We start from the raw sequence: 16,525 nt of genomic DNA on the forward strand, positions 1-16,525 counted from the left end.
CAGTATTCGTAAGAATATTAGTGCCCGTACTTCTTTCTTCGTCGTATGCCAAAGAAGGTGGTTATCATAAGATATTCCCAGATATTTTACCAAGTTCAACTGTGATATGTTCCGTATAGGTTGCAAGTTATTTAGGATAATAGGGACTATAGGTTATATCCAAAAGTAAAACTGTAACTGCGCTCTCTCAAACATGGAGACATAAACGAATAGCCTGCAACCGAATAATTAATGCTGGCTTAAACATTTGTATGCGAATATATATCGATTGTATATCATTATCTAAAGCAAAACATCCTATATAATATGCAGATACATGTCTGTATACTACACCATGACTGAGATTAGTGCTTAGCAATGAAAAGAAGCGAGGTGACCGCCCCTTTGAGAACTCCTCGTAACCTGCGATGTATACTGGAAGATTAACGCTTTAATAAACAATAAAATTTCCTCCTCAGTTAAAAAGTCCCTGTACTACCTTACCATATATTTAGAGGTAACATAAAATTTCATTTTATTCAATAATATTTTTATGTTCTACTCTGTCGTAATCTTTTCAGTGAGGAGACCACTGATGCTTTTTTTTCTTGTCTTTTTTTGCTCGGGCGGGTACGAAGTACAGTTTGCGGAGCACGCGGACCCGTAAGCGTCGCCTTGGGCTGGCACGGGCACGCTTGATCGCAGGTTTGATCACGACATAGTCTGATGTGCTGCTGATTGGTTACTTTCAATTGCTGAGTGGCTAATCTGAACCAAACTTGATCCGTGCTGGCATTGATTGCGAGCGAATATGTCCATGCGACACCGAGATCAAGGCGCGGTGTGAAAGCAAGCCTGACTGCGTTCAAAAGTTTGAGCCACAGACGCTTCGAAGGCGCCAAGCTGGAGGTGGCAGCGTCAGTTTGACGAGAACCTAATGAAAACAAAAAATACTCATCACACACTTTTTTTTTCATACTCTCGTTTCTGCGTTCTCAAAGTTATCCAACTTTACTTCATCGTAACACAAGGAGCAAGTGAGCATAGCTTATGTAGCGCACACAAAGAAAAGGTACCACCGCAATGTTTTTTTCGTACGTAAGCAAATGCTCGACACTCAGTGAACACGAAACTGAAAGCAGCGTTCTTCTATGGTATCCCCACCGATACGGCAGCGCAGAAAGTAAGTACAAACAAAGAAAAAAACAAATACGCTTTTTTGATACACCAAAGGTGCGTCTATGACGGCCAGACATATCGTGCGGAATGCTGTGAGCTATTTTGCAAGGTATGCCTAGGATAAATGTCAATTCGTTGGCAGTCGTAACTGTCGAGATAACGCCGATGCAGCTCACTCCTTTATCTCTGCACTGAGGTGAAGCGACAGTCACATGGTTTGTGCACCGTTTCTTTAATATACTTTATTCGTTGCTACGTCACTGAATACGTCATGGTTCTTTTGAACTATTAAGATCAATACGCCACGTGGTGTCGTTCATGCGAACTAAGCTGCTGGTGTCCATAAAAGCTGGATATGTCTTAACAAGGAAACGGGGGCGGGGGAGGGGTAAATCAGCAACGACAACATTCTTGTTGTTCGAGGTATAATTGATTGATATGTGGGGTTTAACGTCCCAAACCACCATATGATTATGAGAGACGCCGTAGTGAAGGGCTCCGGAAATTTCGACCACCTGCGGTTCTTTAACGTGCACCCAAATCTGAGCACACGGGACTACAACATTTCCGCCTCGATCGAAAATGCAGCCGCTGCAGCCGGGATTTGAACCCGCGACCTGCGGGTCAGCAGCCGAATACCTTAGCCACTAGACCACCACGGCGGGGCTTGTTCGAGGTATAGCGCATCCAGGACGGGACAGAGAAGACACAGAACGCATACAGGGCGCTAACTTTCAACAATGCGGTTTAATCCGAGAAACAGCAATATTTATACCCAAACATGGCGCGTCACAACCCCGTGCTAGAACCAGGAACTTGTTATCTACTGGAACTCATGTACTATCTATCTATCTATCTATCTATCTATCTATCTATCTATCTATCTATCTATCTATCTATCTATCTATCTATCTATCTATCTATCTATCTATCTATCTATCTATCTATCTATCTATCTATCTATCTATCTATCTATCTATCTATCTATCTATCTATCTATCTATCTATCTATCTAGCCGCCTACGACTTTCAGCTCTGCTTGCCGTTGGGATAATGGCATCTGTACCAAAACTGGTATGCCATATCAAGACTGTATGTCACGCATAACTGACCAGTCATAACATGAAAATCATGATATGTATGTAAGGAATGTCATGATTTACAATTCATAGTCTGGTTGCTCTTGCGCTGGTTTCATTCACGTGACATATTGCAATACTATGGTATGACATGACTGCATGGAGAACATAAGTGACGCACTCTACCGTGGAAATCGTGGCATGCATGTCATGTAAGTCGTGACTACATGCTAAGCTCATAGTGCGCTTTCGGCCGTTTTGCTAGCTTCAGGTATACCAAATTCGGTATTACGGGACATGAATGGATGACGAAAGTATATTACTGGTGCAAACATGATAATTATGAGTTGCCTGTCATATAAGGACAGGACTACATGCCACGCTCATGATGTGCTCGCGGCCGTTATGCCAGCTTCACAAATATCAACTTCGGTATTTCGGGACGCGAATGAACGGCGAAAGTAAATGACACGTCTAAACATGATAATCTTGGCATTCTTGTCATGTAAAACCTGACTAGAAGCTATGCTCATAGGACGCTCGTGGTCGTTTTGCAAGCTTCACATATACCAAATTGGTATTACGCGACGTGAATGGACTTCGAACACAAATGCCAGACTTAAACATGATAATCATGACATGGAAGCCGTGTACGGCATAATTTACGTCCACCTAGTAAGTTGTGCTGAATATAAAGTGACATATCAACCACTCCCATTCTTGTTTCGAATATCATCGATTATCACTGCACGTGGGATCTTGCAACTTTTTTTCTTGCTCGGTGAACAACTCCTGCAGGTTTGAAACATTTGTCTTTCGTCATTGTAAATGGTTACAGTGTGTGTGCATAGCCAAATTTAGAAATTGCTTATGCGGCATGAGCTTATTATAGCTGACAATCATGCGGCATTTAGGATGAGATTTTTAGTCTTATACATTTGTTACACAGGCAGCCTAAACCGTGCGTACGTTAAACAGTTAACCATGGTTCGCTGATGTTACAAGGTACATGAAACCGCAGTGATGCCGCTAACAGCGGTTTTAAGAAACCAATATTGGCAACGTCAGCTAAGCAAATAACCGAGATAATGGCGGCGCCCACCATCGATAAGTGTATTACAGTGCCTAGAAATATGCTGGCTAGTGTGCTGAGCGCAGGCTAAGAGATGGCCCCGCAGCTGATGACTGTCGGCGGCACCCGCATAGTGCGCTGCTGTGCGAGTGAGTGCTTTGCGTTCACTCCTTGCGCTCCGCAAGCGCTGCGAAGCTTTCAGGACGCTGATCCGCGTGAGGCTTACTTTTATTTTTTTGTATTTTCGTAGTGTTCCTTACAAAATGCTTTATTGTATAAGAGCCACTCGATTATTTTCACAGTATTGGTCATTTCTTGACATACTTTTCGCCATCCGTTACCCCCTGCAAAAATACAAAAAAAACAAAAAATGGCAGATCCCACGTAACTTGGAAATCAATTTTGTGCAAAGCATGCTGATGGAAGGTGACTCTGTTGTATTTTTTGTTAAACGAAACACTGGGAAGTGGCGCTAAATATATGGAAAAAGTGAAATAGCCGACACTGGAACCAGAATTTCCATTTCACGAACATTAGTTTCTTCTTGCAAAGTATTTCGGAGTACTGGCGTGGCTCTGTAGTATAATACTTGATTTCCACGCAGATTGCTTGGTTTCGATTCCTCTGTTGGGACACAAACGTTTATTATTTGCATTTCTAGGGTCAACGTTGCCAACGCTGGCTTTTTCTTAACTCTCACGCGTTAAAAAGAGGTGTGGGTAGAAGGGTTTGATGGCGTACGTGACGGGATTGTGAAATTATTCACGCCAGGACCAGCGAGTCACATTAATCAAACCATCTTACCCGTCCACACTAATTTTGGTTTACCTTAAGTTAAGGGGGGATCGGGAGGGCACCCAGGCGTATGCGATATGACAGACAGACAGACAGACAGACAGACAGACAGACAGAAAGACAGACAGACAGACAGACATTCAGGCAAGCAAGCAGGTAGACAGACAGACGGACGGATGAACAGACAAACAGACAGTCGGACGGACGGACAGACAGACGGACGGACGGAAAGACAAACAGACAGACAGGCAGACGAATGGACGGACGGACGGATGAACAGACGGACGGACAGACGGATGGACGGACAGATTGACAGAAAGACGGACGGGTGGAAAGTCGGACGGACAGATGGATGGAAAGACGGATGCTCAAAGTGGTTGCACTACGCAAAAAAATTGATTTTATAAAACATGGACAGTATATCCACCAGAGTTATTTTTAAAATGTGATTTGTTCTTGAGAATAAGAATTATCACAGGAGACCCAGAAACCTTTACCTCTTAGCCTGTATTCTACGAAGATTCGAGTGAAAACAAAGAATGATAACATATTCCAATGAACAATCTGAAATTCGCCGCATATGATACTCAATACGTTGTTGCAAAGGGAGTCCGACGTTCAAATAGGGAAAAAAGTGTGTGTCTGAAATTTGAAACGGTATTTTCAACTTTTTAGATAAATATTGATAGTTGAAATTATGCATAAACAGTGATTTCGTTCGCGACACTGTTTACTCTAATAAGAAAAGATAGTTCGATGGATTCACTCTCAAAATGCCCTTCTCACACGACAGCTTTCGGCGACAACCTTCTGTCTGCCCTATTGATCCTACTTTTCCATTCAGGAAACCGCGCTGGATCTGTTGGTGCGGGGAACAAGACACCTTTTCCTTGTTCGATCAATAGCTTCTTTGACACAGCGGCACAAAGCACGTCCTTTCTTTGCATTGCCACTTAGCTTTTAACATCTCAGGATGTTGCAGCCTACATATGGCGTCGTCGAACTTCACAGTGAAACAGATCATAGCTGTCACACACTGATTTTACACTTGGCGAGGCTCTAGCAGCAACAGGGTGAGAGGAATTTCGCGCGTCCGTGCACCCACTCGACACGCAGCGCCGCTTGTGGCATCTGAGTGCAGTAATCACATGCCGGGCCACCCTCTCGTACGGAGTGCGCACGCTCGGCACACTAGCCAGTTTATTTCTAGACTGTATGCCGGCGAGCGTGCGTGAAAAACGGACTAACTGGACAGCATGAACCGCGGAAGGTTATAGGACAATCTGATGCGCCTGAAAGGTTATGAAAATCCGCCTGATAAGGTTATGGGAAAATCATCTGCGTGATCTCAGGAGCATTTTACGCAGTGCAAAAGTGCACGTTGCACTTACAGCCGAGCTGAGCGCCGGACTTCTTGACGTGGAACAATTCACGCCAAAGGAAGCCCGGGATAAGATGGGCAATCTGAAAAAGAGATACCGGTAAGTACATCAATATACTTTGGGGCATATAAGACATTTTCTCCTGGTTACTGCTGAATGTAATCGGAGCATATGTACGCAAGAAAGTGGCTCTCTTGAGTAGTGCGTCAGTTAATTTGGTCTATGCCAGATAGCGTTAGCCACCTTAGCTGAGGATGCTTGCGCGGTGTGTAACTTCGGTGAATAACGGTTGGCGCTAACCGTGGTTCAATGCAGTCAACCGTGGTTGGTCGTAACCCAGCTTGCTTTGCCTGTGTAACACAGTTATTACGGGCTTCACTTATTCTAACTCCTAGTTTACTCTTTATGATATCGCTGTTAAGAACGAAATATTTGTTTTAGGTCGAAAATTGTGGTCTTCGTTTCAACTGCCACACTTACCTTTTTTTTTCTTTTTGAAGCCTCGTATATTCTTCATATGATGCTCTCTGAACAACAAAAAGCCCTTACTTTCGTATACCAAGCACAACTGACAGGTCGGTGCCAATATTGTCACGTCTTACGTTAGTGCGGACCTTTATACTGTTCCGGAACTTTATTTCTCTCCACAGTTGGCATGATGTTTCTGCTCCTTTAAAAAAAACAGGGACTACGAAGTACCGGTGCGTACGGCCGCTTCGTTGCTGCCACAACGCCATGTATCCTGACGGAGAAAAGCATGTGCTTATCATCTCAAGAATGGAAGTCATGTCCTTCTCCACACTTAGCGAACGAGCTTTCCCATATCCGCAATCCACATGGTCGCCAATTTTTCTCACGTCTCTGCTCACCTTACGCACCCTCGCTGGATCAACCCTTGAGCAAGTTTAGCGAGCGGCCTTGCCACCCTAGTGGACCTTGGCCATTCACACTGCGTACAAGGCAAGCAGAATTGTGATGATGATGCACAGCCCCACCCAGAGGATTAATACGATGCAGGCCACATTATTGCAGCCACCATGCATCTCCTCTTCCTCTGTATGATCTTCGTCCGGCGCGTTGTCGTAGGCGCCCTGCGCGTCACTGCCCAACGGGTACCCACCGAGCGAATACGGTGTGACATGCTTGTTGCCCTCCTGTGGTGGGCTACGTCGCGGGGGCGAAAGAGGCTTGACAACCACGGTGGGCGTGGCCTCTTCAGACTGCAGCAGGGATGGCTGCTTGTATGGAGCCACTGTAGGTGAGCCCGACGTAGGCAGCACCTCGTGCCCCCAGAAGACGTTTCGACGGCTCTTAAGCCGGTAAGAGTCCGATGAATCTTCAGTTGAGTTGTGACACTTCTTGCCACGCCACTTGCTCTTGCGGTCATTGTACTTGTCCTTAAAGACCACATTTATGTCGCCGTCTCCAGACGCATCGCGTGCACCTCTGCCACGCTCTGGTACATGTGACCAACGAATGTCATGGCTTACGGTGGAATCGCCATCGTGTTGGGGGCCGACGAGTAGTCGCGGTGAGCCGCGCAGCAAGGGCCGACGAAGTAGTTCGGGTGCCAGCCGCGGTCGTTTCCGTGAGCCGGGTTGGCCACCGCTGGCACGTCGAGTGCCGAGGATCCCCGTTGACCATGGGAGGTACGGCGAGGACGCTGTCATTAGATGTGGTGTCGTGGCAGCTGCCCATAGGGGCAGCCCCAGGGCAACGGCAGGCTGCTGGCCAACCGACATCAGCATGGTTGTTCGAGCCCGCTGAGGTACCTTGGGGTTCGGGACGGGGCACCGCGGGGTCGGCGGACGTCGAAGCGCGCTCAACTTACGACGCGTAGTCTGGACGAGGTGAATGATGAAGCCCTCCTGGTGGTCCGCTGCATCGTCACGTTTGCGTTTCTTCGTCTTAGGTGTCTTGGCATTTGTAGGGGTGTCTTCCGGGCTGATGCATTGCTTTTCCGTCGGTTCGGACTTCGTTGCGTTCGTGGTCTTCTTTGCCTGAGACATTGGTTGGTTGTTCGTGACCACTAACTGTGCGTCTTCGTCATCCATGCTTGGCCTACTTGCTCCTGTGATAAGGTTGCCTACCCGCTGCGGGCGATTTGCGAAGGGACTGATGGTTAATGTACTGTGAAGATAAAGGAAATAAAAAGAAAGGTTAATAAAACGTTATTCCCATTCCTAAAAATAGAAGTGCGGAAGAGCCAGCAGGTATTTCACGGATTTTTGGCCATAGTAGCAAAGTTTCTTCAGAAACAAAATAACTTGTGATACATGATCAACAAATTGGTGACTTTACGAAATATCAAATCACTGATTCTGATTTTTCTACTAAAAAGGTACCCTCCTTGCGTCACCCATTAATTTGCGGAAGACCTTTTGGTTATAACCGGTCTTTGAAGCAGAGAATATTTGAAGTAATTAGTGGAATTCTCTAAAATTATTAAATGATAACGAAGAGCTTGTTTCGCAGAAACTCTGGCGCCAGCGCCGTTAAGCGTGAACGAAAAAGCATCATATAGGCCGCACAAAGTACTGCAGCACGTGCCCGTTATTTGGTTCAACTGTTGAATTCTTCATTTTTGGTTAACCAGTGGTGAGCAGTTGGACTTACCTAATTTATGTGTCAAAAATCTGTTTATGATGACTATATTTATTCAAATATGGGTTGGGCAGAAAATGATTTGCTTAAGAAATTCTCTTCAAATTTTTAAACTTCAAACAGGCCAGTGGTGGTCATGGTGAACAAGTCTAAGGAGTGGAAAGAAAGTATAAGTAGTCAAGTCAGTAGAGGCAAGAGTATTCATCATCGCCATCATCATCATCATCAGTCTGACTACGTTCACTGCAGGACAAAGGCCTCTCCCATGTTCCGCCAGTTAACCCGGTACTGTGCTTGCTGCTGCCAATTTATACCCGCGAACTTCTTAATCTCATCTGCTCACCTAACCTTCTGTCTCCCTCTAAGCCGCTTCCTTTCTCTGGCAATCTAGTTAGTTACCCTTAATGACCAGCGGTTATCCTGTCTACGCGCTACATGCCCGGCCCATGTTCATTTCCTCCTCTTTATTTCAACTATGAAATCCTTAACCCCAGTTTGTCCCCTAATCCATTCTGCTCTCTTCTTGTCTCTTAAGGTTACACCTACCATTTTTCTTTCCATTGCTCGCTGCGTCGTCCTCAATTTAAGCTGAAATTTTTTTGTAAGTCTCCAGGTTTCTGCTCCGTAGCTAAGTACCCGCAAGATACAGCTGTTATATACCTTCCTCTTGAGGGACAGTGGCAATCTACCTGTCATAATTTGGGAGGGCTTGCCGAATGTGCTTCACGCCATTCTTATTCTTCTAGTTACTTCCATCTCGTGGTTCGGCTCTGCGGTTAATACCTGCCCTAAGTAGACATAGTCTTAGAGTAATATTATAGTACAGATATAAAGGTTTATGTGAACAATGTAAACCACAGACATATATCTTCACAAAGGCAGCGTCCGTGGTAGAACCATGGGCGCTATACAGGATCGCCCAAGCTTCTCGAATATCTGTATCATTCCGAGCTCTTGCGGCAACCCCTTTTGAATTAGCCAACAGTGTGAAAAACTCAAATCCATCCCTGATCACTTTGTTTCATTGGTTACGATGGAACCCGACATCACGTTAAGGAAAGTAGACAAAGTCGAAACCAGATGCATCCTCTTTCATTTGCTTTGCGTTGTACTCATTGCAAAACTGAACCACTGCCATAAAGGTGCCAGAAACTTTTCCTGGGGTTGTTTTTAAAGGCACGAGCTGTTTAAATTCACTTTGAAGCTTTGATTGCCTGAACTGAGTCTGCTTTAGAATAATCAGCATGGTGGCGTCTGAGATTATTTCGGGGCGAGCACCTCACAGCATCGCTACCGCTGCTGAACCTGAGGCCTTTGTTAGTCATCTGGGTCAGCCTGTACATTCTAACGCGCTGCTCGGCCGGTGCACGCCTTCTTTGTCGTTTTCATCGTCCGCTAGCACCCGAGCACTTGTGGCTAGCTAATTAGCTATATCTGGCTGGGCGGTTTACTTGGCTAGTTAGGCCTGGGCAAGCTCTGACCAAGGTAATTAAGGCAAGTGGTGGTATGAAAGCGGTAATTGCGCCAGATGGCATGATTACTATGCTAATCCAGCCATGAAAAGCTAGAATCGTGTTAACAAAAGCCTTCTAGTTGATTCACTCACTAAATATTGCAAGTTAGCGTGATTGTAATAATAAGCACGCTATGCAATATCATGCTAATGAGACCTTGATTATACGATGAAAATTAGTACCGTGGAAGTAAAAATTACGACCCGCCGTGGTGGTCTTATGGCTAAGATACTGAGCTGCTGACCCGAAAGTCGTGAGATAAATCCCGGCATCGGCGGCTGCATTTTGGATAGAGGCTAAAATGATGTAGCCCCGTGTGCACAGATTTGGGTGCAGGTTAAAAAATCTCAGGTAGTCAAAATTTACGGAGCCCTTCACTACGGTGGTTTTGGGACAATCAATCAATCAATCAATCAATCAATCAATCAATCAATCAATCAATCAACCAATCAATCAATCAATCAATCAATCAATCAATCAATCAATCAATAGGAATTACAATAAATAGCTCTATACTAATGATTGCTTCGCTAATTGCACTCGAGCTTACTATTGTTTTTTGAATTGAAACCATATAGTTAGGACAGAACTGTTCCATGTTATGTTCAATGTGACTTTTGATGAGCATAATCAGAATTAAGACTGAGCTCGTGTGGCCTTCACTTCGAAGCAGACAAAGGAGATGAGTAGACGACCGAATCGAAAAGCTGGTTGAAGCTAGGTTATCACAAGTTCCTCCATGCTTTCTTAAAAACTGCGGAGAAATTCCAGGAGTAAAAAGGCCAAGTTACTCTTCAGAGTGTTCTACTCTCGCAGAGCATCAGATAGAGTGAAATTTCTTTTCACTGTGTATGAAATGAGAGTGTGAAAGAGCTTTCTACTCTTCCGCTCTTTGAGAGAGTGAAATGCCCAGGCGTGAGAGAGTAAACCGCGGTTATATTCTTGCTGTTGATTACTTTTAGGAGCATAGGCACACCGTGAGTGATTAGCATTACTTAATAACGCCAGATATGGGCAGTAAAACGTCTATATTTATTTGTTGAGACGATAGAGATGATTAACAAAAAAACATCGTTTTCAGCGCACATCAGTGAATTTCAGTGCACAGGAAGGCACTTGCAACTCTTAATATTCAAGTTTTCAGCATTAGATCTCTAATGTAAAATAAACGAATACTACCTCGTTGAATCGGTCACGATCGAAACTTAACGCATACGTCTGTGACATTCTCCTTATATCAATAATAATGTATTCGCTACGACCGTCACACACGGGTGATGGTCGAAGTCAACTTGATCTCGGTGACCACGTTTACGTCGCCGCCCCCTGCCGCAGCGCTTTCACCACCAGCGAGTTCCGGCAGGTGCCGGCGGCGAATGGCATAGCGTGTGGTGGCTTCGGGAACGTGTTGGGGGCTGAAGAGTAGTCGCTGCAAGCCGAGCAGCTGTGGCTGTCAGAGGAGCCCATGTGACAGCCTCTGCTGCCTTTGTTGCGGTGAGCCACGTTAGACGCTGCCGTCAAGGCGAGTGCCGAGGATCCCATGCGCATTTAGCAGGTACGGGGAGTCCACCGTCGCCGAGTATGCTGTCGGGACAGCTCTTGATTGTGGCGGCACATGGGCCGCAGCAGGCAGCTGGCCAACTGAACACAGCGTTGTCGCAGGAGCCAGCAGATGCAGTCTAAATTTCGGGGTAGGGGCGACGTGGGGCAAGGGGACACGGAAGTGCGGTCTGGTCTTGACGCGGTCTCTTCACGAGGTGATATTTTGAGCTGCGCATAAGTGACTGTGAGAGGAGGCCATGTGACAGCCACTGGAGCCGTTGTTGCCGTGAACCGTGTTGGCCACTGCCATCATGGCGAGTGCTGGGGATTCCTAACAGGTATGGTGAGGCCACCGTCGTGAAGCATAGTGTCGGGACGGCTCCTGATCCTGGCGGCACCTGGACCATGGTAGGATGATGGCCAACTGACAACAGCCTTGTCGCAGGAGCCCACTGGGGCAGCCTAGATGTCGGCGCAGGGTGCCGCGGGGCTGGTGGACACCGGACAACGCTCAGTGCTTTCTGCAGTGTCTGCAGGACCTGCTTGAGGAAGCCCTCTTGACTGTCCGCTTCATCGTCACGTTTGTATTTCTTTGTCTCAGGTGTCTTTACACTTGAAGGGGTGTCTATTGCTTTTCTGTCGGTTCGAACTTCTTTGCTTTCATTGTATCTTTTGACTGTGACATTGAAAGGTTGGTTGCGTTTCGTGATCAGGATATGCTCGTCTTCGTCATCCACGCTTGGAAATACTAGTGATGACGCTTACCTGCTCTTGTATAGACCCTTTTCATAAATACGCCATCTGACGGTGAGCTTTTTGTCAGCTTCGCTTAGCAAAGAAGTGAGGGATAGCTAGCGCCTTCATGAGGGCATGGAAAGCCAGCCGTTAAATGCGTAATTGTTGTGATGTTTGTGTTGGGGGCTAGTTCTCCGTATCATCCTCTGCAATCGCTCCGCCTACTCGCTTGAACGAGCTCCCAGTACTCTCTTATAAGCTTTCTTAGCTGCTTCTGCTAGACACTGAGTAATATTTTGTAGCCTTCAAGGGGTTGGATGAGCAGTTTGGCTCGACTGCCGCGGTTGCAGGACCGTGACCACAGACAACTAGCATGCGCGCCCGGAACGGGAAAAAAGGCTCACCGAAGATACATAATTCTAAACGAAGGCTGTGTCATAACATCGACTCTACGTGCGTGCTACGAGCAAGAAAAGGAAGTAGCTACACTTCGCATCATCGCTCACAGTTCGGTCCCGGCAGTGTCTGCGCCGACAGACGTCGGCGCAGACACTGCCAGGAACGAACTGTGAGCGATGATGCGAAGTCTTCGTTCGCTCCGTTTACGGATACATTTTTTTCCGAGTGAATTTTCGTAATTGTACCTCCTACACTGCTTCTTATGGTAACTTGAAGGGTATTGAAAGTGAAATGAAAAGGTGTAAGTGGGAACCCAGCCGCTTCGATAACCTAGAACCAAAAGCGAAGGTCGCTCTATGCAGCGCTGCGCGAAACGAACAAATTGTCGTGTGACAACTTTCGATCGCGATCAAAGCCAATTCAGTCTTTTCTATTTTTTATCTTCTGCAGCTGGCTCTAAAACGTCATTGTAACCTAGAACATTTTTGTGGATGAGGCGTGGTTCCGATTAAAATGAACCATACGGCAATCAACGGGGGGGGGGGGGGAGAGGGAGGAATCGCGTGTGCTTGCCACAAATGAGAAGCATCTAGGGATACTGCTGTGAATACAGGACTAGTTTGGATCCTGTGGGTACCTTACATCGGCGAATGCCTATGGTGTCTTAACCTAAATCTATGCACTCAAATGAAATGTTCTTGCCTATGTAGAGGTTTGCGTTCAATTACGCGGCTGTCTAGCCATCACGAGAATTTTTATCCAGTGATTTAGGCTGCCTAAACATGCATGCATACATTAAGGGGGTCCTGCGCGGGCGTTTTTTTTGTTTTCTTCTGCATTCGCCCCGGTAGACGCGGTTTTTTTTATTTCGTCCTGCATTATGTTTTAAAGATTTTTTGCGAGATTTCGTTTTTTTTCTCTATGCAGGAACGATGGCTACTTGACACAAGCACGCTGCTACCGCAGCAAAAGAAAACACAGCCACGCTATCTTTTTTGTGCCACCATCAGATGCGATGGTAGTGTGCTCGATGGAAAATGCGAGTGCCCTGCTGGGAAGTATTTTTGCAGCCATGCTGCGGCAGTGCTTGACGTACTTCTACTGCTGCAATAGAAAAACATCGTGAGGTTCCGGCTCACTTGTCGTGCACTGATCTACCTCAGTACTGGAGACGGCCACGGAGTGACACTGTAAAAGGAAGCAGCCTTCTGAATGCAGACTGACGAAGAGTAAGTGAGGGTGGCCGTGATTTGCGAATGCTGAGCCGCCTTGATGTCAGTGCAGTTAAGGAGAGGAACGTAGAAGACTGGAGGAAGGATCTCGCCCAGTTTTTCCAAGCCCTTTAAGACGCAAACGCAGATAGTGCGCTAGTAACCGTACTAGCTGCTGCAGATTGTGCTCCAGTGTGCAGCTCCAGATATGGCACCCTATTTTGTGGCTCGCCACTAGCTTACGAGCAGCCACTCGTGCCTCATGGCTTCAATGTCCTGCTCTGCAGCTATCTGGGGGAGAAGGTCGATAAGCATGACAAGAGTTCTACACCGTGCCTGCCAAAACTCACGGAGCCACTCACTGGAAGCAGCCAGTGGTACATACCAGGAGGCATCAGTGGTGCTGAAAGACACATCTTGGAGGTATGTCGCCACATTTAACTATGGAAGCAGCACAGAAAACTGCACGTGCTACCAGAGCGTTTGTGGGCTCTCCTAACCTAATTTTTAGTACATTGTCAGTCTTGGTGCACACAATATTCTCTTGGTAGGTATGCAAGGCACTGACAGCACTTGTTTGCTATAGCAAAAAAGAGAGCTTATCGGTCAAAGTGGGTAATCAGAGAATGGTAGCATCAAAAACACTGTGAAATATTTATAATGAAATTTTTTCAATCTGCAGCAACTGAGAAGTCCGGCGCATACACTACAAACATGCTGTAAACAAAGGAGGTAAGAGCTGCTCATGCACGTCGGCCTGCCGGTATATGTGCGCTACAGCTTAACATTTTCCACAAATTACCATTGAAGCAGGAAAAGATACTGTAATTTGTCACTTAATCAAATTTTGTGGCCAGCTATCTGTACGCATAATAGCCTAACATACTTGAAATAAGGAAAGTGAAGCGACAGCCTTCAAGTGTTTTTAAATTTATATGAACGGGAGTGGCTCTGTGGAACAGGTGGGTGAAAACGTAGGAAGTTGTGTGTGATTAGGTGAGAATGTTGTCTTGATAAGCGTGAAGCTTAAGCGTAAGAAAGCAGTGTAAAGGTCTGGGTTGTTGAGTAGAAGTAGAATGAGCAGCATAAAAATATTCACTAGCATAATTTCGCTGCCTGCTGTTTGTTGTGCTCACTTATAAGCAAACTACATTCTCTGTGACAGCCTTGAGTCTTTTCATGATATCCTCACCTGATGTCTGATTTTGCAATTAGGAATGCCCTTTGAGTTGCCTTATTCTTTAAAAAAATTGTGAATGTATTGTTTCAGAAAATCTTGCTTAGTCCTCTGCAAGCACAGTGTTTAGAGAAAAACTCCCAGCAGCAGCAAGCCAGATAAACTTGGTGTCAAGAGCGAAAACACCGGCTGACTTCTTCAAACTTTGGCACTGTGCTTATGTGCAGTCATTGGAGCAATAAAGGGCTCGGCCACCTGACGTCAGCGAAAGACCTAACCAGGGTACCTGCTCTCCGGCCAGTCATTCTTCGATAATACGATGCTTGCAATGGCTGATCAGTTGTGAATCATAATAGTGCTAGAAGTTTTACTGAAGAAAAAAGTCAAGAGACCCATTCATTGAACATTATCAAGCATGTGTGCTCCTGCGCAAGTGATCCACCATATTCAGTTCTCGTGCACTTCTTTTTGTTGAGTGATTAAGTGTACTTGAGAAGCTCATATATACGGTAGAGCGGTCACCCCCGGAAAACGAGACTTTTTTCAACTGTGAAGCTCTTAGATCCTTTTTTTAGATGTGTGCTTCGCTTTAATGGGTACACGTTTTTCATCTCAATACCCAGTGGTAATAAAATAAGTATCCGTACTATAATTTTAAATTGAAGCATCTATTTTTTCCTTAAGCGACCTAAGAGTGAAACCAGTTAGCTGCTTTATTTTGAGAGAAGTTACTGGCAAAGCCAGCTTTAGAACTAGCGAATACCCTGCAAATTGTGGTGTGTCTGTTTGAAAACAGCAAATCCCACATCCCGGCCACAGCAGCTGAAGTTTTTGATATGGTTAAGAATGATTGAAGTCAGTGTGCTCAGGTTTAGGGGAAAATTAAGGAAAACCCAGGTTAACGAAACTTTCGGAGCTCTCCACTAAGATGTATGTCGTAATCAGATTATCGTTTTGGGACATCGAACCCTAAAAATTATTATTGTGTTACAAAAAGTCAATGTAGAAGGATCAAATTTGAATGTGGCCTAATGCAAGCATAGGGAAAATGCAGTACAATGCTTAACAGTACGTTATGTTGGGCTAGTTGGTACATATTAGGCTGAAATACGTTGCGCAAGGCAGACCAAGAGAAAAAAAGACGAGACAGAAAGAGCGCCATATAGCAGTACAATGCACATTTAATCTAGAGAGAGAGAGCACCAATATAAGCATGATTCAAACATTCGGCAATTTCATCCAACACAATGTAAGTTGTGCACTATGCTTTGCATCCTCATAAAGCCGTACTTTGTGCTATGGCACTTTGACCATTTGTATCTGTCTAGCCGCCTACATCTGGGCACTCCCGTGGTAGTGTGTGTAACATGTATGAACAAAAATTTAACATAAAAGGACTTCAGTATAGGATCAACTGATTAACAGGTTAAGACATAAAGTGAGACGCTAGTACCGTGCATCATACCCTTTCCCTCAATTGTGTCACACACCATTTACCATTGCTCATGGAACTGTGGGTATGTGCCACATTTGATTCAGTTTATATGAAAACAGGAATGGTGAGAATTGACATCGTAAATCTTAAAGAGATACTTGCATAGTTAAACCCGTGTCAAAAAATCAGGTGCAAGCAATGGTGGCGTCGGTAGGGATAAAAAAATTTTTATGGACTTGGGGAACAGAAATTAAAGTCGAGCCAGAGTCACAACTAGCCATCTAGCATGACAGTTAAGGATACTGCCAGAAATAGACCCTATGCTGGCATCATGTCTAGGCAATATAATTACAGCATTATAGTAAGCAGTGCCTCGTTTTTATTCGTTTATGAATGTGCGAACTGTGGTATTCCAGACTGAT

General features: G+C 45.4%; 1 long non-coding RNA gene across 1 annotated transcript; it reads left to right on the forward strand.

Moving 5' to 3' along the window:
• The first annotated feature begins 13,213 nt into the window (after positions 1–13,213).
• On the forward strand, positions 13,214–15,972 carry LOC142776312 (uncharacterized). The gene is made up of 3 exons (XR_012887444.1): positions 13,214–13,914; positions 14,174–14,223; positions 14,762–15,972. It is a non-coding gene; the product is annotated as an uncharacterized LOC142776312 (long non-coding RNA).
• Positions 15,973–16,525: the final 553 nt, after the last annotated feature.

Source organism: Rhipicephalus microplus, chromosome X (genome assembly GCF_043290135.1).
Source record: "Rhipicephalus microplus isolate Deutch F79 chromosome X, USDA_Rmic, whole genome shotgun sequence".
Classification (NCBI taxonomy): domain Eukaryota; kingdom Metazoa; phylum Arthropoda; class Arachnida; order Ixodida; family Ixodidae; genus Rhipicephalus; species Rhipicephalus microplus.